Genomic DNA, 21,659 nt, shown 5'->3' with positions numbered 1-21,659 from the left:
GGGAGCCTGCTTCTCCCTCTGCCTGTGTCTCTGCCTCTCTGTGTCTCTCTTGAATAAATAAATACAATCTTTAAAAAAGGCTGAAATCTATGGTACGACATGTATGGACTAAATGTACAGCCACGTTATGATGTACTTGATGTTTAAATATGAGGTAAATATTTTGTTAACAGCACACGTACAGACTCCCACACATACAGATCACCAGACCCTTGCTATTGGGAACTGTAACGTTTTATCAAAGGTCATGGAGTCATATTTATATTACAGAACTACTGTTTATTCTTTTCTTGTCTCATCATGCTAACACTTTCACGTTAACACTGCCCCGATTTTTCTCCCAGAACCCAGCTGAAAAATATCAAATGAAACTGATAAGAAAATGTTTGGTAGACTGCCTGTTGACCAAATGTTTGGTCTGTTATTGACAGAAAAAGAAACTTTAATTGGTCCCACCTGGGAATAAGGAAAAAAGATGATCTAAGATTACCAGAAGATATATATACTCTCTGTTCACTCTAGATCAGAAAAAAAAAAAAATCACTAAACTCTAAGAAATAGCACTATAGAATTATCAGCAGAATTAATGTAGAATGTATGCAGTTTTGCTATCTTCCCAATACTGTAGGCACCCTTGAGAAAGCCAAAGGAAGCCCTTCTTGAAAATACCACATTCTAAGTATTCTATGCCAGCCAGGCATCCACTAAGAAAAAAAAAAAAAACCAACAACAACAACAAAAACAAATATTGAATGCCTTCCATGTGTGAGGCAGTCTGCTATAAACAGTAAACCAGGTCAGTTGGGCATAAGTGATAACAGCAGTAATAATTATTATAATAACTACCATTGTTCAAGTACTCTGCCAAACCTAACGTAAGTTCTTCATATCCAGTCTCCCATTTAATCATTTTAAAGATGAAGCCTAAAGAGGATAAAGAACTTGTTCAAGGTCACAGAGCTAATAAATGGTAGAGTTAGCATCCAAAACCAGGCATGCCTGCTAGGGAGATGGGTTTTCATTTGGACGATCTCTTTTCTGTTCCTAGTTGAACAGAGTTGAAATATAATCAAAGTTTCCCGAGAGGACACAGAAGGATGCCAAAAAAGTGTGACCTGACTTATATTATGGGTCACTCTGGCTATAGCTAACCAACCTTAGATTTTCATTTTCCAAAGGCTCCAGTTATAAATAGCAACCCTGCACAAATGGGAAAAAATGTGTGAGCGTATAGCGTTAGGTTGTCTCTTTAAAAGCAGTTGCTTTACAAAGAACTTTAAAGAGGATATGAACTGCAAAGATATCACCATGAGGTTACTCAGATCAAAATAGTATTCTTCAGAAGCCCTTCCATATATTTTGGTGTCCCAGTTTATCTCCTCTGGGAGAAAGAGATTTAGTGTTCACCTAATTCATGAGGCTACGCGTTTAATTTTAAGAACTTTAACACTTTCAATGAAGAGTCAAAGTGATATTAAATAGCATTAAAGTTCAATTTAATGAAGGAATCACAATAGAGCCAAGAGTAGAGCTGGAATCTCCACTTGCCACTAATGCCTGTTAAGTTTTTCATATCGACAATTTAGATGTCTGGGGAAGTAAATGAGTATGAATGAAGTAAACAGAGAACAGATTGCATAAAAGTTTATGGTCTGAAGAGTAAGGGAGGTAATTAGTGGTGTGATGAACTCCCCAATTGTGTCTACATTTTTAAAAGTCATTTCCTGCATTTTATGAGAGATAGGGAATTATATTCGGGCCCCTGTAGAACTTTGCTTTTACCATTATGAACATTTATTTATTTCACCCGACCTGACTTTGGGATTGGTTGATTTCATGTCTGTCTTTTGCAGGGCTTATAATTTCTGTGGCTGGGGGCTTAGGCGAGGCAGGATTTGTGCCTTATTCATTCATTTATGTCCTCAAATCGCCAAGACTTAATTCTTTCCACATTGTAGCTGCCTGTTAAGAAGGGAAGGGAAGTGGTAGGAAAAGAAAGGGAAAGAAGTTCTCATATTGTTGTATCTGAGATCACTGTTTTCTTGATTACCTGGGTTAAGGCTATTTTTCGTTCAATGCCTTCTGAAACCTCCCTAACAAACAGCTTAGTGAAAAATTCAACCTTACCTTAAAAGACCTTTGCTTACAGAATAACTCTTAAAAGACATTATTCATTTGCAAAAGGCAGAAACTGTGATTTTTACACCAAGAGCTTTGAAAAGGAAACCAGCATTTGTAGACACATTGAGATTACAATAAAGTAGAAAAAGAAAGAGAGGGGAGGGAAATGTTCTCGTGCTTTGTGGCATGGAAGAGTCCTTCCTTAACTGCACCAGAGAAAGTAATCTTGCCAAGGTCAAAGGAAAATCCTTACTGCTAAACCCAGAATACATTTCAGTTCTTCTCTAACTTGACTCAACTGACCTTTTCTTGAAAGTTGTTCCTCTCTTGATTTTCTTGAGAGCTGAACCTTCTAATTCCCATCTACTTTCTCAGTCTCTTTCACTGTTTCATTCACCTTCTAATATTCCATTCCTGGATTTTTTTTTTAAGATTTTATTCATTTGAGAGAGAGAGAGAGAGAGAGAGAGAGCAAGCAAGGGGAAGGGGCCAAGGGAGAGGGTGAAGGAGAAGCAGACTCCCCGCTGAGCAGGGATACCGATGCAGGCCTCCATCCCAGGACCCTGGATGGTGACCTGAGCCAAAGGCAAATGCTAAACTGACTGAGCCACGTAGGCACCCCTGGCACAACTGAAAAAAAAAAAATCAATTCTTGCTCCTTGAGAAATTTTTTTTTTATTCTTTTGTTCTATTTGTTCAATATGTTCAAAACTAGGCCAGTTGGTTCTTTCATTCCCTTCTTCTGATTTCCCTGCTCTACAAATGCTCTGTACCTCTCTCAGTGAACGTTCCTACCTTCTACCTAACAATTCAAGGTCGGTACTTGGGCAGCATCCTTCATTCTTCTTTCTCTTCCATTCAGTCAGCCACTCAATTCAGATAGCTCTAAACCCTTGACATTCATCCTCTCCTTTCCCATTGTGATTGCTGTAATTAAGGTCTTTGTCATCTCTCCTCTGGTTGCTGCAGAACTCTAACTGGTTCCCCTCTCCACTCTCACCTTCTTTCAGCACCTCATCAATACCACTACAGAATTATCCTTTCAATTGCAAATCTGATCAAGTTCCTTAGTGACTTCCCATTACTACCAAGTTAGTCCAAATGTCTGTAGGGCAGAATGAGGCATATATGGTGACATATTTCCCCGCCACCACCCTAGCCTCAGCTCCACTGTTCTGTCCCTCGACTCCCACACACTGCTTCATAACTCTGTGCCATTGTGTAGGCTGTTCCTGCCTGATGCGCTCCTCTCTTCCAGTCTTCCACTTCTACTCCTCTTTCCTCCTCTATTCTGAGTTAAAACTGTACTTTGTTATCTACTACTGTAGTCCTCTCATTTTGTTGAAATTGTTTGCTTGGATTTCTGTCTCCTCTTAGTTGAGTTGTGGACCATGTTTCTTTTCTTTGTAGTCCTTGAGGTGTGGCAAAGTGTATGGCATATGGTAGAGGCTGAATGTTCTGGAAATCCTGTCTGTGCTTGTGAAAACCTCATCTATTTCACCACATACCCAGAATCTGGAGCTTGTTCAAACCCAGAATTAAGAACTTTTCTCCCCACTTACACATTTAAGATTCTCTTGGCCAGAGTACCTGACTCTAAACTTCCATTAATTAAAGTAAAACACCTCTCACAGATGATTAATGCCCACTGTTATGCTGGAACTCATTGTAAGAAAAGGAAAGATTTTTATCAACTAGAGACCATGAAGACAGGCCTTGGCCATCATGAATTCCCTCCTATTAACTGATAACAATGAGATAATTGAGGAAGATCGGTATATTACCTTGTTTAGGTAATTCTATCGGATCTATTTTATTAAACAGGATTGCAGTGGGAGTTGGAACTGCACGCTGTGCCTATAGAAAGCAAGAGTGATCATGGTCAGCATTTCCAGATGCTGCCTATGCAAAGAGAAGGAAAAATGATTACTGGCTTCAGCTTTGACTTTTAATAGAACGTCAGTCATGAAAGAAAATTTAGCCTTTTGTACCTTGAAAATATCTGAACAGTTTATTTTTTTTTAAGATTTTATTTATTTATTCATGAGAGATATGGAGAGAGAGAGGCAGAGACACAGACAGAGGGAGAAGCAGGCTCCATGCAGGGAGCCAGACGTGGGACGCGATCCCAGGACCCTAAGGTCATGACCTGAGCTCAAGGCGGACGCTCAACCACTGAGCAGCCCAGGTGTCCCCTGAGCAGTTTAAAATGAGGCATTTTGGGATGTCTGAGTGGCTCAGGTGTCTGAGTGTCTGCCTTCGGCTCAGGGCATGATCCAGAAGTTTGAAGATCGAGTCCCACATCGGGGTCCTTGCATGGAGCCCGTTTCTCCTCTGTCAGCCTATGTCTCCGTCTCTCTCTCTCATGAATAAGTAAATAAAATCTTTAAAAAAATGAAGCATTCTGTTAGGGAAGTACCAAGTGTGAGAAGATGAGAGCTTTGTACATATGAATTTAAACCTCCCACAAAGAAGAGTTTGTAAGCACTAAAGTTTACACTCTTTTGTTTTAGTCAATACCAGTAATTATAAAATTTCGTGGTATCTTTTTTTTCGATTAAATGAAAGACAGAAAAATCAAGAATCCTCGTATGTCTTCATTTCAGTATGAAACAACTCTTACCATAAGAAAAGTATACATTTATAACTGTATAATCAACAATTTTATTAAATATAGAAGTTGAATATCATTTGACAAGTAGTGCTAAGTATTCTGGGAGACACTAAAGTTATTCCTGTCTTAAGGGATATAGAATGGCTTATTCATCCCTGGACGGTAATTTAAATGTCATCTAGTCCAACTTCTCATCTGATGCTTAAATCTGTCCTACAAACACCGGCCAAACCTCTTGTGACTATCTGCAGTTAGAGGCAAATTTCTACCAATTGAGGCAGTTCCTTGCATATTTATATAGCTATTATTTACTAATGATAATAAATAAAATGTATTGTTTGCTTACTATGTGTTAGGCACTGAGTTAAGCATTTTATCTTCAAAAATCCTATTTAATCTTTATCACAACCTTAAGAAATGGTACTGTTAGTATTTCTATTTTACAGATAAAGGGGAAACTGAGGCTTAATGAGGCTGGGCAGCTGTCCAACATCACCCAACTATAAGTAGAGGACCTGGCTTTGACTACATGGTTTACATTCTTTTTTTTTTCAAGTAGACTCCAGCTTTGCGCAGTGACATTATCGTAGCCAATGAGGTTTATCTGAGGCGTGATTATTGCTAATTGAAAACTTTTCAAGTAGATGCCTCACCCAGTGTAGAGCCCAACATGCAACTTGAACTCATAACCCTGAGATCAAGATCTGAGCCGAGATCAAGACTCGAACTTAACCAACCGAGCCCCTACATTCTTAAACAGTATACACATGCAGCCTCTCTAATTCAACTTCTTCTCTTTGTTGACTTGAAATATACTTTCTTATAGCTTCTATTCATAGGCCTGAATTTTAATGAGGTGGCACTAAACATGTCCAGTCTCTTTTCTAAGTGATAGCTCTTTAAATAGTTGAACGCAGTTGTCTTATCCACTTCACCCCCCAGTATTTCCACTGAATTCAAGTGCATTGTCTTTCATTTTTCCTTGTGTGACATGGTTTCTAGGCCCTTTAACATCATGGTCACTACCTCTTGGAAAACCCCATTTTAGGGTCTTATACATTTAACACAGCATAAAGTCAAAAATCACAGCTTTATAAAAAGCTCAACTTTGTTGGAAGAGTGAAAATAACAAAGTTGAGAAATATGCTCGTGGTCAACCAAAGCCACTAAGTGTTTTGTACATATGTTGGTAAGCTATCTCTCTGCTATCTTGTTCTTTACACAGTTTGCTTTTCAGACTTGAATTTAGAGCTTTGCACTGATCTCAGTTATGTTTTACCTTAATAGTATATTATTCTAGAATGCTATAGTTTTTTAGGATCAAATGAATATTTAATATTTTATTTAATATTTTTATTCTATTTTATTTCATTAACATTTTTTCCCTTTGTATTTATTAAAGGTGGATTTGGCTCCTAATTCTTTGTTTCAGAACTTGTGCTAGACTCATCTTACTGGTATTTTTAGACTTCGCTACTCATGCATCCATGGTCAGCTGCTAGGTCACCTGGAGGGTGGTAGATCTAAAAGACCCTCAGCTGGGATAGCTAGTCTCTGTTTTACATGATTTCTCATCCTCCAACAAACTAGCCTAGACTTGTTCACATTTGAAGAGGGGTCCCAAGACAGTAAGTGAAACCAAGAAAGACTCCATGAGTCCTAATAAGCTCAGGACAGAGATACCATTGTTTTCCCTGTGGTCAATTGGCCAAGGCAAGTCCCAAAGCGAGGAACCTTCAAAAACTGGGAAAGCAGCCTCCATCTCTTGATGGGAGGAGCTTCCAAGTCATTTTATAAAAGGCCACAATATCGAAGGCATGAAAATTGTGGCCATTTTTTAAATGTACCATAATCTTAGGGTTATGCCATTTGTGGATTTGATAAGCACATCATTGAAATTATTCTTAAAAAATCCATAGAAATCTCAATTTAATAGGGTCCAAAAATAAAGTTCTATGTAGCATACTACTTTGGTTATTATGATCTGTTTAGACAACCATAAAAACACACAATAAATACACCATAAAAACACACAATAAATAATAAAAGAAAAAATGTATATGCTAAATAAACTATACCATTCTGTTTCTAAAGACACATAATGAACAAAGTGGTCTTTAGGTCTACTACCAGGAAAATGAATGTTCATGAATTTAACCTGGATCTGGATTTGAAAAAGAGAAGACTAGAATCTGAATTGGGAAAGAGAAATGACAAAGGTGTTCAGATTAGGAATTAGCATGTACAAAACTACACAGATGCAGTGAACAAACCAGAGTGACAATACTGAAGAATTCCGCTGAGAAGTGGTAAGAGAAAGGAAGGTTAGGTGGGAGGGATACATAATGAGAGAACTTGAAGGTGGAAACTTGAATCTGAATTTGACTTTGTAAGCAGTGGGGGATTATGGGTGATTTTGAGCAAAAAGAGAATGTGATTAAAATTTTTGTACAATTAACCTAGCATTAGTTTAAGTGGGACATTTTTTGAGTCAGGAACCATTGAGAAAGCCTTACAGCTTTTTTAATTCCTGATTTAAACCAAGTAACTGATATATTTTTCTTAAGGTAGTAAAAAACAAAAATGACCTAAATGATTACCCTGTCAATAAGTTTTATTTCAGCCAATGTAAGGAGAAGACAGAAGGTGCCAAAATCTGGAAAAAGTTGACTGTTTTTTTTCTTAAAGAATAAAAGGAAATGCAGCTACTTCTGCTTATATTTGAGTCATTATGTCATGTGTATAGATTTTTGAAGGTTATTTCCCACAATGGCAAAGTGATAGTTTGCAGAAATAAAAAGCTGACATTTTCAAGATTCAGAACTTAGTGATTGAACAAAATCCTGAGTAATCACAAAAGTCTTAATTTTCTGTCCTGGTATAGAAGTGCTTCTTATTGCAAGAGGTCATGACAGACACCCCAGCTTTCCCAGATACTCTCAATCTGAGTCCTACCATGAGATCTCTGTAGGTAACAAAATCTCTCTCAAATCAATGTTCCAAAGTCAGGACACAGAGAATGCTGGAAAATTATTGAATGTTTGTGAAATAGTTTGAGATCCCCCTTAGAAAAGGCCTATCGCTAATCAGAATTCCATCACTAGGTTCATGGTATAACAAAGGCATCTTGACTACCTGTCTGGAGATGTTCTTGGAATACATACATTCTAGAAGAAATCAATTTAAATCCTCATTTCCCTTATACACTGAAGTGAATCCCAGATTGACCCAAGATTTAATGTTAAACAGAAAAAAAAAAAAAAAAAGATAAAGTCCTGGGAAAATATTTAATGATCTGATATTGTAATAGATTAAGACTTTCTAAGCTTAAAAGTATTGGAACACTAATTCATTAATGGATCTAGGAAATATCAGTGACCATTAGAACTGATAGCTCAAACATTGATTGCCTCCAACGTTGATTACCTGCAGCCACTAATTAATTTTAATGTCACTAAAAGTGAGACATTATGTATCTCATGACATGATACAGAAGGAGGCTCACCACATCACCTATGAAGTATTCTATGTCTCCAAAATTAAACCTGAAGCTTACCCAATCTGTAGCTCTATCACTTCATAGAAAATGCACAGGATAGGGCAGCCCGGGTGGCTCAGCGGTTTAGTGCCGCCTTCAGCCCAGGGTGTGATCCTGGAGACCTGGGATTGAGTCCCATGTCAGGCTCCCTGCATGGAGCCTGCTTCTCCCTCTGCCTGTGTCTCTGCCTCTCATGAATAAATAAATAAAATATTTTTAAAAAATGCACAGGATAGATGAATGTAGTAAATGACATCACAATACAATCATTCAAATCTAGAAAAGGTTTTATTTCTTAGGACAAATGACTCCATTTCTTTAACAAAGGAAGGGCATAAAATATAAGGGAGGGGAAACCTTTGTGACATATCATTAAATACAGCACATCAATCCTATTTGAATCTAGATTCAAAAAAGTAATTCTGAAATGACATTTTAAAAAATCAGAGAAAACTAAGACGGATTGGATATTAGAAATTTAAAAGTTAGGGCACCTGAGTGGCTGAGTCAGTTAAGCATCTGCTTTCAGGTCAGGATCCTGGGATCAAGTCTCCGCATTGGACTCCCTGCTTAGCGGGGAATCTGCTTCTCCCTCTACCCTTCACCCCTACTCATGCTCTTTCTCATGCTCATCTGCTCTCTCTCAAATAAATAAATAAGTAAATAAATAGAAATTTAAAAATTATCATAAATGTTGATGGGTGTGTTGGTTGTTCTTTGAAAAGCTATTATCAGGCTACAGCTGTATTCTGAAGTACTTATATGTGACATAATATTATGTCTGAGATTTACTTTAAAATACTTCAGCAAAAAACAATGAGAAGAAGGAGAGAATAGATGATGATAGATGAGTATAGATGATAATGTTTATGCTTGGTAATGAGTACATGTGGGTTCATTATAATATTTTTTCTACTTTTATATAAGTTTGGAAACATCTGTTCAAATTATTTAAAAGTTATTGGAAAAAATATCACAAAGGAAAGGTCAATATAATCTACAACATAAAATTAAGATTTTTTATGTTTTTTTAAACAATAGCCTGGGGAAAATGTTCATTACAAATGTGGCAAAGAATTAACATCCATTTTGAAACACATGCATACACTTACACATACATATACAAGCTGATAGGAAAAATGCTAAAAACCTAATAGCTAAACAATACAAACATAGAATTCAAAAGAGGAAATGCAAATTTCTTAAAACATCCCTCTAGAAATAATCATAAAAAAGCAAGTTAAATTCTTTTGAACTACTAAACCAAGCTATTCTCCAAAACATATATGCCTTTTATGTCCTGGAAGACAGTCATTTCCTATGATCAATAGAGAAGAATATTTTATATAGTAGCAGCTTTTTTATTAAATGCCAAAAAAGTGTCATGTACTATACAGTAAGGATTATTTTGGGAAAGTCTAACACTTCACCAGTGCTGATAAAATCCTGGCCAAGAATCCATGCTGGGGCTGAAGAGGGAGTGCATTAAAAAAAAAAAAATGAACTCGGAAGAGGGCTTCACAGGGTGCTTCTAAGGGGTGTTGACAGTGTTCTTAATTTGGCTGGTAACTACATGGGTGGTCCTTCATAACTATTTCTTAAATTGTACATATAGATTTCATGCTCTTTAAATACATGCACTATAGTTTATAATAAAAGTTTGTTTTAAAGTAAACTGCAGCCAGTATGGTGACCCACATGCCTTGAGTTGCCTTATGTGGTGGTTGGCCTGAAATTGCCCTGAGTGAGAGCAGAGGAATATAACTGCCTTGGAATGGAGTGCAGCATGGGGTGTCCTTGAGTTTCTATAATGGTAGAAGCTGTGTCCTGAGAGAAATTCTTAACTCACGTTTGGTTCCCGGGGCTCCCCAGAAGCATGGCTGTCAGGGGAGTGTTCATCTCTGGAAGTACCCTAAATTTAGAATACCCTAGGAAAACCCAAGAATTCCTTGAGAATTTTCTTTTTTTCCCCAGTTTTATTGAGAAATAATTGACATATATTACTGTATAAGTTTAAGGCATACAGTGTGATGATTTGGTTTACGTACATCACGAAATGATTACTGCAACAGGTTCAGATGCTATCCTGGTTCTCATATAGATACAACAAGAAGAAAGATGGAAGTAAAGAGTAAAGGAAAAAAAAATTTCTCCTTGTGAAGAGAACTCATGATTTATACTCTTAACAATCTTCCTGTATATCACACAGCAGAGTTAACTATAGTCATCATGGTGTACATTATATCCCTAATATTTATTTATCTTATAATAGAAGTTTATATCTTTTGACCACCTTCCTCCAATTCTCTCTCCATACCTTGCTTCTGGCAACCATAAGTTTGATCTCTTTTTCTATGAATTTTTTTGTTGTTACTGTTTGCTTGTTTGTTTTTAAGATTCCACATATAATTGAGATTGTACAATATTTTCCTTTCTCTGTCTGGCTTATTTCACTTAGCCTAAATGACTTCAAGATCCATTCTTGTCATAAACGATAGGATTTCCTCATTGTTTATGCTAAATAATATTCCATCATGTATATTTATCACAAATTCTTTATCCTTTCATCCATTGATGGAAGCTTAGGTTGTTTCCACATGTTGGCTATTGTAAATAATGCTGCAGTGAACACAGAGGCACAGATATCTTTTCTAGTTAAAGTTTTTGTTACCGTTGGATATATTCTCAGAAGTAGAGTTGCTAGATCATGTGGTGGTTCTATTTTTAATTTTTTGAGGAGTCTCCATACTGTTTTCCATAGTGGCTGGACCTGGTTAGTTTTTTGTTTTGTTTTTTTTTAATCCCATCGAATGGGAGGTTTTAATGACTAAAAGAGCTCCATGTACGTTACACATAAAGGTAGCATCAAGGACTTTCTAAGAATGGACTTAAAATGGTTTTCTAGGGGCACCTGGGTAGCTCAGTTGGTTAAACATCTGCCTTTGGCTCAGGTCATGATCCCTAGGTCCTGAGATTGAGCCCTGTGTGGGGCTTCCTGCTTAGTGGGGGGTCTGCTTCTCCCTATCCCTCTGTGCTCTCTTTCTTTCAAGTAAATAAATAAAATATATTTTTTAAGATTGTATTTATTTATTCATGAGAGACACAGAGACAGAGAGGCAGAGACATAGGCAGAGGGAGAAACAGGCTCCCTGTGTGGAGCCTGATGCAGGACTTGATCCCAGGACCCTGGGATCGTGCCCTGAACTAAAAGCAGGCACTCAACCACTGAGCCACCCAGGTGCCCCAATAAATAAAATCTTTAAAAAAAATTTTTAAGTGGTTTTCTAATAGTTAAGATGAATTTCTTCTTATTTTTTTCATCTTTTTACCTAGTTCCCCCAGGAGATTAATACCATGTAATTTGCAAGATAGAAAGTAAGGGTAAAGGAGTGGATGATCTTACAAAAGGAGTTATGATCTTACAAAATTAACCAAGTTTGTTCCCCATCATTAACTCTCAGCTTTAAGATGCTGTGTGCAGTTTGTAACTGGTATGTCCAGAAGGCTTGTGTGTTAAGCAGTCATATCTGGTCATATCTGGTTCTTAGCATCAGATATACAACTATGATTTGTCAATGGTCATGCACTTTTAAAAAAGGCGATATGATGATAAATATCATCATGATCATCATGATAAATGATAAAACAACCAAAAAATGTCAAAGATGTGACCATTTGTTGATACAACTATGGAGATAATCAATTTAAAGTCATTTAGAACAAGGAATTAAGGCTTTTCCTGAAGCCATACAACTCAGATTATGCTCTATAATTCTCTTTCCCCACTTGTCTTCCCAATTCCCTTCAACTTTATCAAATTAACTGGAGCCTAAGTATTATACTCTTATTCTCAAGAAAGTCTTTCCTGGAGACAAGGGATTTAATCTTTAAGTTTCGTGCATGAGTTTTAAAATGTCAATGACAAATTGGAATGGCATTTAATTATTTGCAATAGAATTTGGCTGTCTTAGTTCTAAAAAAGAAAAAACCCTCTTTTTCTGATTATAGAAGTAATGCTCTTCTTGTTCTTCATTATGGTTAAATTTGGAAAATTCAGGGAAGGGCAGAAGGAAACAAAAATTTCCATAACCCAAAGATAACTATAAATCAAAGTTAACATGTTTTTGTGTTTTCTTCCTACTTATGCATACATTTGTGTTATATAACTAAGATTATAAAACATTTGCAATTTTTTATTCAAACAGTTTTAACTTCACATTATTATATGAGCATTTTACAATTTCATTACACAGATTTCAAAAATACCTTTTTTAGTTAAGGTATGCATTGACACAGAGCATTATATTAATTACATATATAATACAATGTCAAAAATCTTAATTCTAATAAATAATATTTGAGTATGTCATTATCGTTTAAATTATTTTTAAGCTTTGGATATTTTGGTTGTTTCTGACTTTTGTCATTATCAATAATACTAAAATTTTTAAAAATTAACATACTTATACATAGATCTGTGTATGTTTCTTTAATTATTTCTTTATAACTTTTCCTAGACATGGCAAAGGTTAGAAACTTTTAAAATTTCATAATATGTACTGCTTAGTTGCAAGTCAGAAAGTTATTCAGTATATAATTCTACTAGCATTATTCTACTAGCATTCTGAAATGACAATCTCACTACACCTCGATCGGCACTGAATATTATAATTTTTAATCTTTGCTGAGTTAAATCATGGTATTTCATTGTTTTCATTTGCTATTGTTTAGTAGTGGGGTTGATTTTTTTTTCTTGGGCCTATTTGGTTCTTTGTACTTCTGTATAGTACATGTGCATATCTTTGATATGTTTTCTTTTGGAACTTCGGTTTTTTATACTGATTTTTTTTTACACATGTGATAGGGATAAAAGGAAACTATATTAAACCATGAATGTTTGTTGTGATCCTCCTCCTTTCCCTTCTCTCTTTCTCATTTCCCATTTTTCTTCTCATAAGAAGGAATGTTGAGCCTTCAGCTTTGCTAATTGGAGAGAAGTACGGTTGAGAGCATGCAGACTAAATTATGTACATAAGGAAAGGCATGGTAACATATAAAAGAATAAGATAAGGACATATGGAGGTAGCTGATTAGGGGAAAAGGTTATGGAAATAGCAAGAAATTGGAGACACTGGACAGGAGGGAGAATGAGAAAAGAAATAAGGTCAGGATGAGCTGCAGTTTGGAGACCTAATAATAAGGGATATGAACTGATTGATGAGGCTTTGATGAGAAGGATAAGCAAAGAGGATTTTTAGTAAATTTCACTGTTTTATGCAGTGAAACCTCATATTTGCTGCTACCTCTGCTCCTCATAGGAAAATAAAACCATGATCCATAAATCTTCAACATTGTGGAATTGGATTTGTGCTCCTTTTGGGTGTGTCATTGAGCTAGAATGGGCCTTAAGAAAGGATAAGATAGCCCAGGTTTATTATTAAGGTTAAACTCAAATAATAAATATAAATAATGCTGTCCTTTTTTTTTTTTTTTTTGAGAGCATGTAAGAACACCAGGGGGTGGGGAGTGGCAGAGGGAGAGGGAGTGAGAGAGTCTCAAGCAGACTCCCCCCTGAGCATGGAGCCTGATGCGGGGCTTGATCCCATGACCATGAGATCATGACTTGAGCTGAAATCAGGAGTCAGACACTTAACCGACTGAGCCATTCAGGCACCCCAATGCTCTCATATTTTTAAACAAATAGTTTCCCTCTATTGACTTTAATTTTGTTTAAGAGAATTTGCACAGATATTCTAGAGGTGGAAATAGCAACTTAGAAAGGTTATACTGTAAAACAAGCCTCTCCTATCTGGGAAAGATGTTTGTCTGCCTGCCTGCCTTCGTTCCTTCCTCTCTCTTTTTTCTTCCCCTAAGTGTGTGATATTACACATGCATATAATATGGTGAGGTTTGAGAGAACACCCTCCTGACCAGGCAGACAGATCACTGGGGTCAGCCCAGACTATCAATTGTTACAAACAGGGAGTCTCTTCACATTCAGTTGCATTATTTATAAGTCTACATCTTTGTAGACTTATGGTTATGTCTACAAATGTGTGTGCGTGTATGTTGGAGTTACCCAATATCATCACCTTGCTTTTCTTCCAGTTTTTCTGTGGCATCAGTATTTACATTTAACACTTAAATAATTATGAGATAAATGACTTTTGTTATAGGATGAGTTGACAATCTAGGTTATTATTTTTTAATTACCCAGTTTGTTCTAATTTCATCATTGGAGAGTTAATTCTGTCTATGTTAGGATGTGATTCTTACTTCATTGCATATCAAATTCATTTGCATATCAAAGTCATTGGACTTTGTCCTTTCTTTTCTAGGAGCATGCTGTATTGATTTTTACAGATTTATAGTACCTTTTGATATTCCCTCATTATTTTTAATAAAGATTTTATTTATTTATTCATGAGAGACACAGAGAGAGAGAGGCAGAGACATAGGCAGAGGGAGAAGCAGGCTTCCTGTGGGAGTCCAATGTGGGACTCAAGCCTGGGACCCCGGGATCATGCCCTGAGCCGAAGGCGAATGCTCAACCACTGAGCCACCCAGGTGTCCCTCCCTCATTACTTTTTTGAAATTATTTTGGGTATCTTCTAAAAAATTTTTGAAACTTTGTCAAAAGTACACTAAATCTGTAAATTACTTTGCAAAGAAATGACATCTTTACCACATTTGTCCATCACATTTAGAATAAAGAATATCTTCCTGTTCTAACATTTTCTCTGTTCATCAGAAAAATTCTATAGTTTTTCTTTATGAAAGGTACCACAAAATTTTTAATCAAAGTTATTGTTATATATTTTATATATTTTTTGCTGTTATAAATGAGATTTTTTCCCTTAATATTTCCAAACTGGTTATTGCTAATACATAGAACAAATTTTGAATTTTGAATTTTTATTTTGAATTTGGTCACCATACTGAACTTAAATAAAGTTAATTCTAATATTTTATTAGTTGATTCTCCTGGGGTTTTCCAAATAGATTTATGTTACATATAACTAGAAATAAAATATCACAAGGGACATAATATCAATTCCATTTCTTATATTTTGAATAGAAGGTTTTCTAGGAAAATTTTTACCTAATATTGAAAAGCAATAGCAAGATCATAGTTAACAAAGGAATACCAGAGACGTTACCATTTAATGCAGAAACAAGACAAAGCTATCCATTAAGACCACATTACAAATGTTACTTGACCTTCCTATTAACTTAACATGGAAGGTATTATTGATACAGAATACATTTAAGCTTGATGGGATACATAACACATCAATAATACCATATTTTTGATGAGGAAACCAAAATGCAGAGTGGTGAGGAACTTGCCCAGGATCAAGAAGATTAGATTTGAACCCAAGTCTGTGATGTGCCATTCTGTTCTGTTCACTAGAACTTTTTGCTTATTAAACCTTTCAGCAAAAGGGAAGAATTTTATTTGAATATTGCTTAAAATTTAATAAAATGCTTTTATGCACTTTGTCTTATTTTTTCAGAACTAACCTTTGAGTTAAGTGAGCCCATGATCATTCCTAAATAGTACTAAATAAAAAAAAATAAAATAAATAAATAAATAAATAGTACTAAATAAATATTAAAACTTGGTCTCTTATCTCATAAGTGGTTTAGCTACATCACAGTATCATCTGTTCCCTGAAAAAATAAAATAAGGCAGAGCACTTAGAGAATGGCTGTTCTTCTGATTCAGATATGCCCCTGCTGCTTTAATTACACCTGTGGGTGGTTTTCTCTTTCATATATTTTTTATAATATTGAATCGGTGTAATTTTGAAGAGGATTGGTGTGAGTTTAGGGGTTTGGGAGGAACCCAGATAGAAAGACTAATTTTTCTATTATGTTGAAAAGGAGAGCTACAGGAAAATTTTCAAGTTACCATGTGGATGAAATTTGTATGAAGGAAGGTGAAAAGCATTTTCTCCCCCAGACAATTTTCAAACCCACAAAGAGCAGCATTTGATATATTTCATATATTTTGAAACAGAAAAAGGAGCCCAGATTCCTCACAGCTTGTCTGAGGTTTTACCAAGCATTGGTGCCAATTTATGAACTGATACAGTTTCTGCTTTTCTTCCAAGAACAATCATGGCATTATATATCCTTTCAATCTTTGTATTACAAAGAAAATGTAGATTCAGGGCTTAGGTGCCTGTGTTGTTTCTGTGCACCTAACCTGCTCATCTGGACCTCACAGTGGCCTTTATCCCAGATTTTCTTGCTCCATGACTAAGATCAGGCTAGGGTGGGGTCACGCCTGCCTTGTTCTGAGTTAGCATGGGAAGCTGGAAAATACCCACTGTGTCCTCATAAAAGTATTTTGTAATAGGTTCAGTTAGGAAAACAGTACTCAAGGAATTATTTGAAGGAAGGCTAGATGTCTCCACACTAAGCTGGTGTGTGTGTGTGTGTGTGTGTGTGTGTGTGTGTGTGTGCGTATTGCCACTTCTAGTAGGAAAAAGATTCTTGAAAGAATATAGGAGCTTTTCAGAATCATCTGGGCAACAGTTCTTAGATGACTTATTTTTTTATTTTCTTAGATGTCTTAATACTCTGAATAATTTTAATTACATTAATAATAACCAACTTTGTTGTCATTTAGGTTTCTTATACAGTATATCCATATTATGAAAATAGTACCTAGCCATTAAAAACTATTTAAAGCATATGTAATAACTTAGGGAGACTATTTTATAAGCTAATAAAAATGTCAATGCAAATTTGTTTGAGTCAGGTCTCTTTTGGTTCTTAGCAATATTGAACCACCTCAGATAAAAGGGGCTTTAAGTAGGTTTTAGAAGTCTCATGAGAATCAAATCATAGGAATCAAGGATGGAGGAATCTCTTGGAATTTGAATATGGAAAATCACTGAGCATAAAGCTCCTTTCTAGAGCAGCCCCAGTGGCTCAGTGGTTTAGCAGCGCCTTCAGCCCGAGACGTGATCCTGGAGACCTAGGATCAAGTCCCAAGTCAGGCTCCCTGCATGGGGCCTGCTTCTCCCTCTGCCTGTGTCTCTCCCCTTCTGTGTCTCTCATGAATAAATAAATAAAATCTTAAAAAAAAAAAAGATCCTTTCTTGGGTACTGAATTTCTCTGGCAAACCTTCTCTCTACAAGCCATCTCCATATTTCTCTCTCTACCAGGCCTACCTCCTCTCCTTAAACATAGATTTTGCTGTCTCGTAACTTCAGCTTGCAAACGTTTTCCTTAGCTTCTATTATATCTCACGTGTTCATCTTAGCTTATTCATCTTAGTTTAGCTCACTAGATTCACCTCTGAGTCTTCTACTTCCCAACTCCTAAACTGACTGGCTCAGCTCATCTTTTTGAGTCAGACCAGTTTGTAGGTTTTTAGTTTAAGAATGGGCAACCTTCGATTCTGGTGGCCAAATATCACTTTGGTATACCAAGGTACATACCCTTAGGCTGGAGGAACCCTAAATAAGAAGCATCAAAAATGTGCCTAGTATTTAAGTGCTATGTAGAAATATGCATGGCAAGAAAACAGAATTAGGACAATAAATAAAAATATTAATAGCAGTTGTCTCTGTTCAGTGATATCACAAAAATGTCTTTTCTTCATTTTGTCTAGTTTTCTTCAATGAACACATAATATTTTATACTTACAAATATAATAAACTTCAAATACTGAAAAAAAAATTTAAAGGACAATGGTGTTAAAACTAAAGGAGACCCCAGGGGACGCCTAGGTGGCTCAGTGGTTGAGTGTCTGCTTTGAGCTCAGGGTGTGATCCTGGAGTCGCGGGATCAAGTCCCCACATTGGGCTCCTTGCATGGAGCCTGCTTCTTCCTCTGCCTGTGTCTCTGCCTCTCTTTCTCTCTGTCTGTCATGAATAAATAAATAAAATCTTTTTAAAAAATAATGAAAAACAAAAGAGACCTCAGGATGATATAATTCAACGTCACTTCCATTTACAAAGGTTGAAGCAAGCCCATGTAATTAAGTGACTTACCTAAAGTCAAAGAACAAGGGAGGAGCTAAGGTCTAAGGCTTCTGACTTATTCCTAAATAAGCTCAGCCATGCACAATACTGCTTTGTTTGAACCAAATCAGATAAATGTCCCAATTGCAAGTCAGAGCCTGTAGGTAGTGGATCTCTGTGTGTGAGATCTAACTGTAAACCATGCTCTAAATTTTTAGGACCTGGGCAAGTTTGTTAAAATAATACCCAGTTGACTTAAAACAGAACTCCAATACCCAGGTTTCATTAAACCATCATTTTGCTATGAGCTGTATTTTGCTTCTACTTATACACTTGAAATTGTCAGCCGTGCTTTATGTTAAAAAAAAAAAAAAAAAAAACAATGGTAGAGTTGGAAAGGAGGAATTAGGGAATTTCCAGACATGAAGTACAATCTCACTTTATACTTGCATCTTTCTCTCCACTTTGGTGGTTTTGGCTTCCTTCCCTTCCATGTATCTTCTCTTGATGAATTAACATGAATCTCTTAAGAGAATAAAATCTTTTGGGGTGAGAGTGAAATAGAGGCTGGGAGGGGAATAAAATCAGATCTATGTTAAGGGAGAAAAGAAAAGTTAGAAGACTCTTACGGTTTTTTCAAAGACAAGACATCATGCTAATATGAAATACCATGCCTGGCAGGAAAAGGTTACTGCACAGTTTGAAAGTGGCTCCTACTGAACCTGGAAGAAACAAAAGCTCTAAGGGATTTAGTTAGTTCTGGACATCGAAATGCTCAGAGATAATCTCAGCTCTAGCACATTTACAGTACATAAATTCCTCTTGCATAGAGCCTCAGAGAAGCTTGAGATATGATTCAGGTTGAAGTCACTGGGCCATTTAGAATTTATTTCACTGTTGGGTTAGGAGAGGATGAGCTAATATGATATATGTCACAAGAATGACAGACATAAGTCTCAGTAGTCTGTAATGGTAGCTTGAAAAATCACTCCAAAACAAGTACAATGAAAAAAATTTTAAAATATAAATCTAACTCTGAAAAAAAAAAACAAAAAATAATCATGAAAGTAAAAGATAGCCAATGCTGCTTACTAGTAGTTGACATAAAAATGTCTTTGAGGTGTTAATTTCAAGCTAAATATGAGTTAAGCATGTCTAAGACAATGGATAAAGGGGGGGGGAGTCCACAATAATTTTTTTAGGTTTTAGCATTTCATGTTAGAAAAACACAAGCAGACTGGAACATGCCTCAAGTAGGGAAGAGGGTATACAAACCATTTCTTAGGGAATCAGAAATATTTATCCTGGATAAGGATATTCACTTTGGGGTATGGAGGAAAAGTATTCTATAATAATGGTTTTCAAATACTTGTAGACTTCCTCAAGAAACAAGAAAAATTTTGAATAAACAATTTAACCTTACATTTAGATGAACTAGAAAAAGAACAAACAAAACCCAGAGTTAGTAGAAGGAAATAATAAAGATTATAGTGAAAGTAAATGAAATAGATTTTATGAAACCAACATCACTCTGATACCAAAACCAAAGACACTACAGAAAAAGGAAATTAAAGATCAATGTCCTTGATGAACATAGATGCAAAAACCTCGACAAAATATTAGAAAACCAAATTCAAAAAAACACTAAAAAGATCATTCACTATGATCAAGTGGGATTTATTACAGGGATGCAAGGATGGTTTGATATATGTAAGTCAATCAGCATGATACAGCACATTAATAAAATGAAGGATTAAGATCATATGATCATCTTTGTTGGCAAGGATGCAGATAAAGGGAAACACTTTTGCACTGTTGGTGGGAATGCAAACTAGTGCAGCCACTCTGGGAAATAATATGGAAGTTCCTAAAAAATTAAAAATCAAACTACTCTATGACCCAGCAATTGCCTACTAGGTTATTTATCTAAAGGACACAAATATCCTGACTTAAAGGGGCACTTGCACCCCAATGTTTATAACAGCAGTATTAACAATAGCCAAATTATGGAAAAAGCCCAAATATCTATCAACTGATGAATGGAAAAAGAAGATGTGGTATGTATTATGTGTACAGATGTATATATATCTATATATAATGGAATATTACTCAGCAATAAAAAAGAATGAAATCTTGATATTTTCTACTACATGGATGGAACTAGAGAGTATTATGCTAAGCAAAATAAGTCAGAGAAAGACAAATGCCATATGATTTCACTCATGTGGAATTTAAGAAACAAAACAGATGAACATAGGGGAAAGGAGGGAAAAATAAAATAAGATAAAAACGAGAACGAGGGGCAGCCTGGGTGGCTCAGCGGTTTAGTGCCGCTGCCTTCAGCCCAGGGTGTGATCCTGGAGATTCCAGATCGAGTCCCACGTTGGGCTCCCTGCATGGAGCCTGCTTCTCCCTCTGCCTGTGTCTCTGCCTCTCTCTGTGTCTCTCATGAATAAGTAAGTAAAATCTTAAAAAAAAAAAAAAAAAAAAAAAAAAAAAAAACAGAGAAGGGGGAAAACCATAAGAGACTCTTAACTATAGAGAACAAAGTGAGGGTTGCTGGAGGGGAGGTGAGTAGGGGGATGCGGTAAATGGGTGATGGGCATTTATTGGGATGATCACTGGGTATTATATGTAAGTGATCAATTACTAAATTCTCCTGAAGCCAGTATTACACTATATGTTAACTAATTTGAATTTATAATTTTTTTTAATTTTTATTTATTTATGATAGTCACACACAGAGAGAGAGAGAGGCAGAGACACAGGCAGAAGGAGAAGCAGGCTCCATGCACCAGGAGCCCGACGTGGGATTCCATCCCGGGTCTCCAGGATCACACCCTGGGCCAAAGGAGGCGCCAAACCGCTGCGCCACCCAGGGATCCCCACTAATTTGAATTTAAATGAATAAAAAAGATTATATGATCATCCCAATAAATGAAGAAAAAGCATTTGGCAGAATTTAATATCCATCATTATAAAAACTCTCAGTGAAGTGGGTAATCCAGTAATTACACTTCTGGGTATTTACCCAAGGAAAACAAAACCACTAATACAAAAAGATGTATGCACCTCTATGTTTATTGCAGCGTTATTTATAATAGACAAGATATGGAAGGAAACTAAGTGTCCATCAACAGATGAATGGATAAAGAAGATAAGGTGTTTATATTACTGAGCCATAAAAAGAATGAAATATTGCCATCATGGATAGACTTAGAGGGTATTATGCTAAATGAGATAAGTCAGATAAAGACAAATACCATATGATTTCACTTACATGTGAAATCTAAGAAACAAACCAAACAAATAACAACAAAGTAGAACAGACTCAGAGCAAACCGGCAATTGCTGAAGGGGAAGAGACTGGGAGATTAGGTATAATGAGTGAAGGTGATCACGAGG

The 21,659-nt window shown here is 36.1% G+C and overlaps 1 protein-coding gene and 1 pseudogene across 8 annotated transcripts in view; both read left to right on the top strand.

Moving 5' to 3' along the window:
• The window catches only part of RASGEF1B (RasGEF domain family member 1B), a 547,852-nt gene that overhangs the window by 395,389 nt on the left and 130,804 nt on the right, over positions 1-21,659 (top strand). The gene's annotated exons all lie outside the window — the stretch shown is intronic.
• LOC112647410 (U4 spliceosomal RNA) lies at positions 5,300-5,430 on the top strand (annotated as a pseudogene).

This window comes from Canis lupus, chromosome 32, assembly GCF_003254725.2.
Source record: "Canis lupus dingo isolate Sandy chromosome 32, ASM325472v2, whole genome shotgun sequence".
Taxonomy (NCBI): Eukaryota; Metazoa; Chordata; class Mammalia; order Carnivora; family Canidae; genus Canis; species Canis lupus.
Note: the sequence above shows the minus strand (reverse complement) of the source record. Positions and strands in the feature narration are given on the sequence as shown.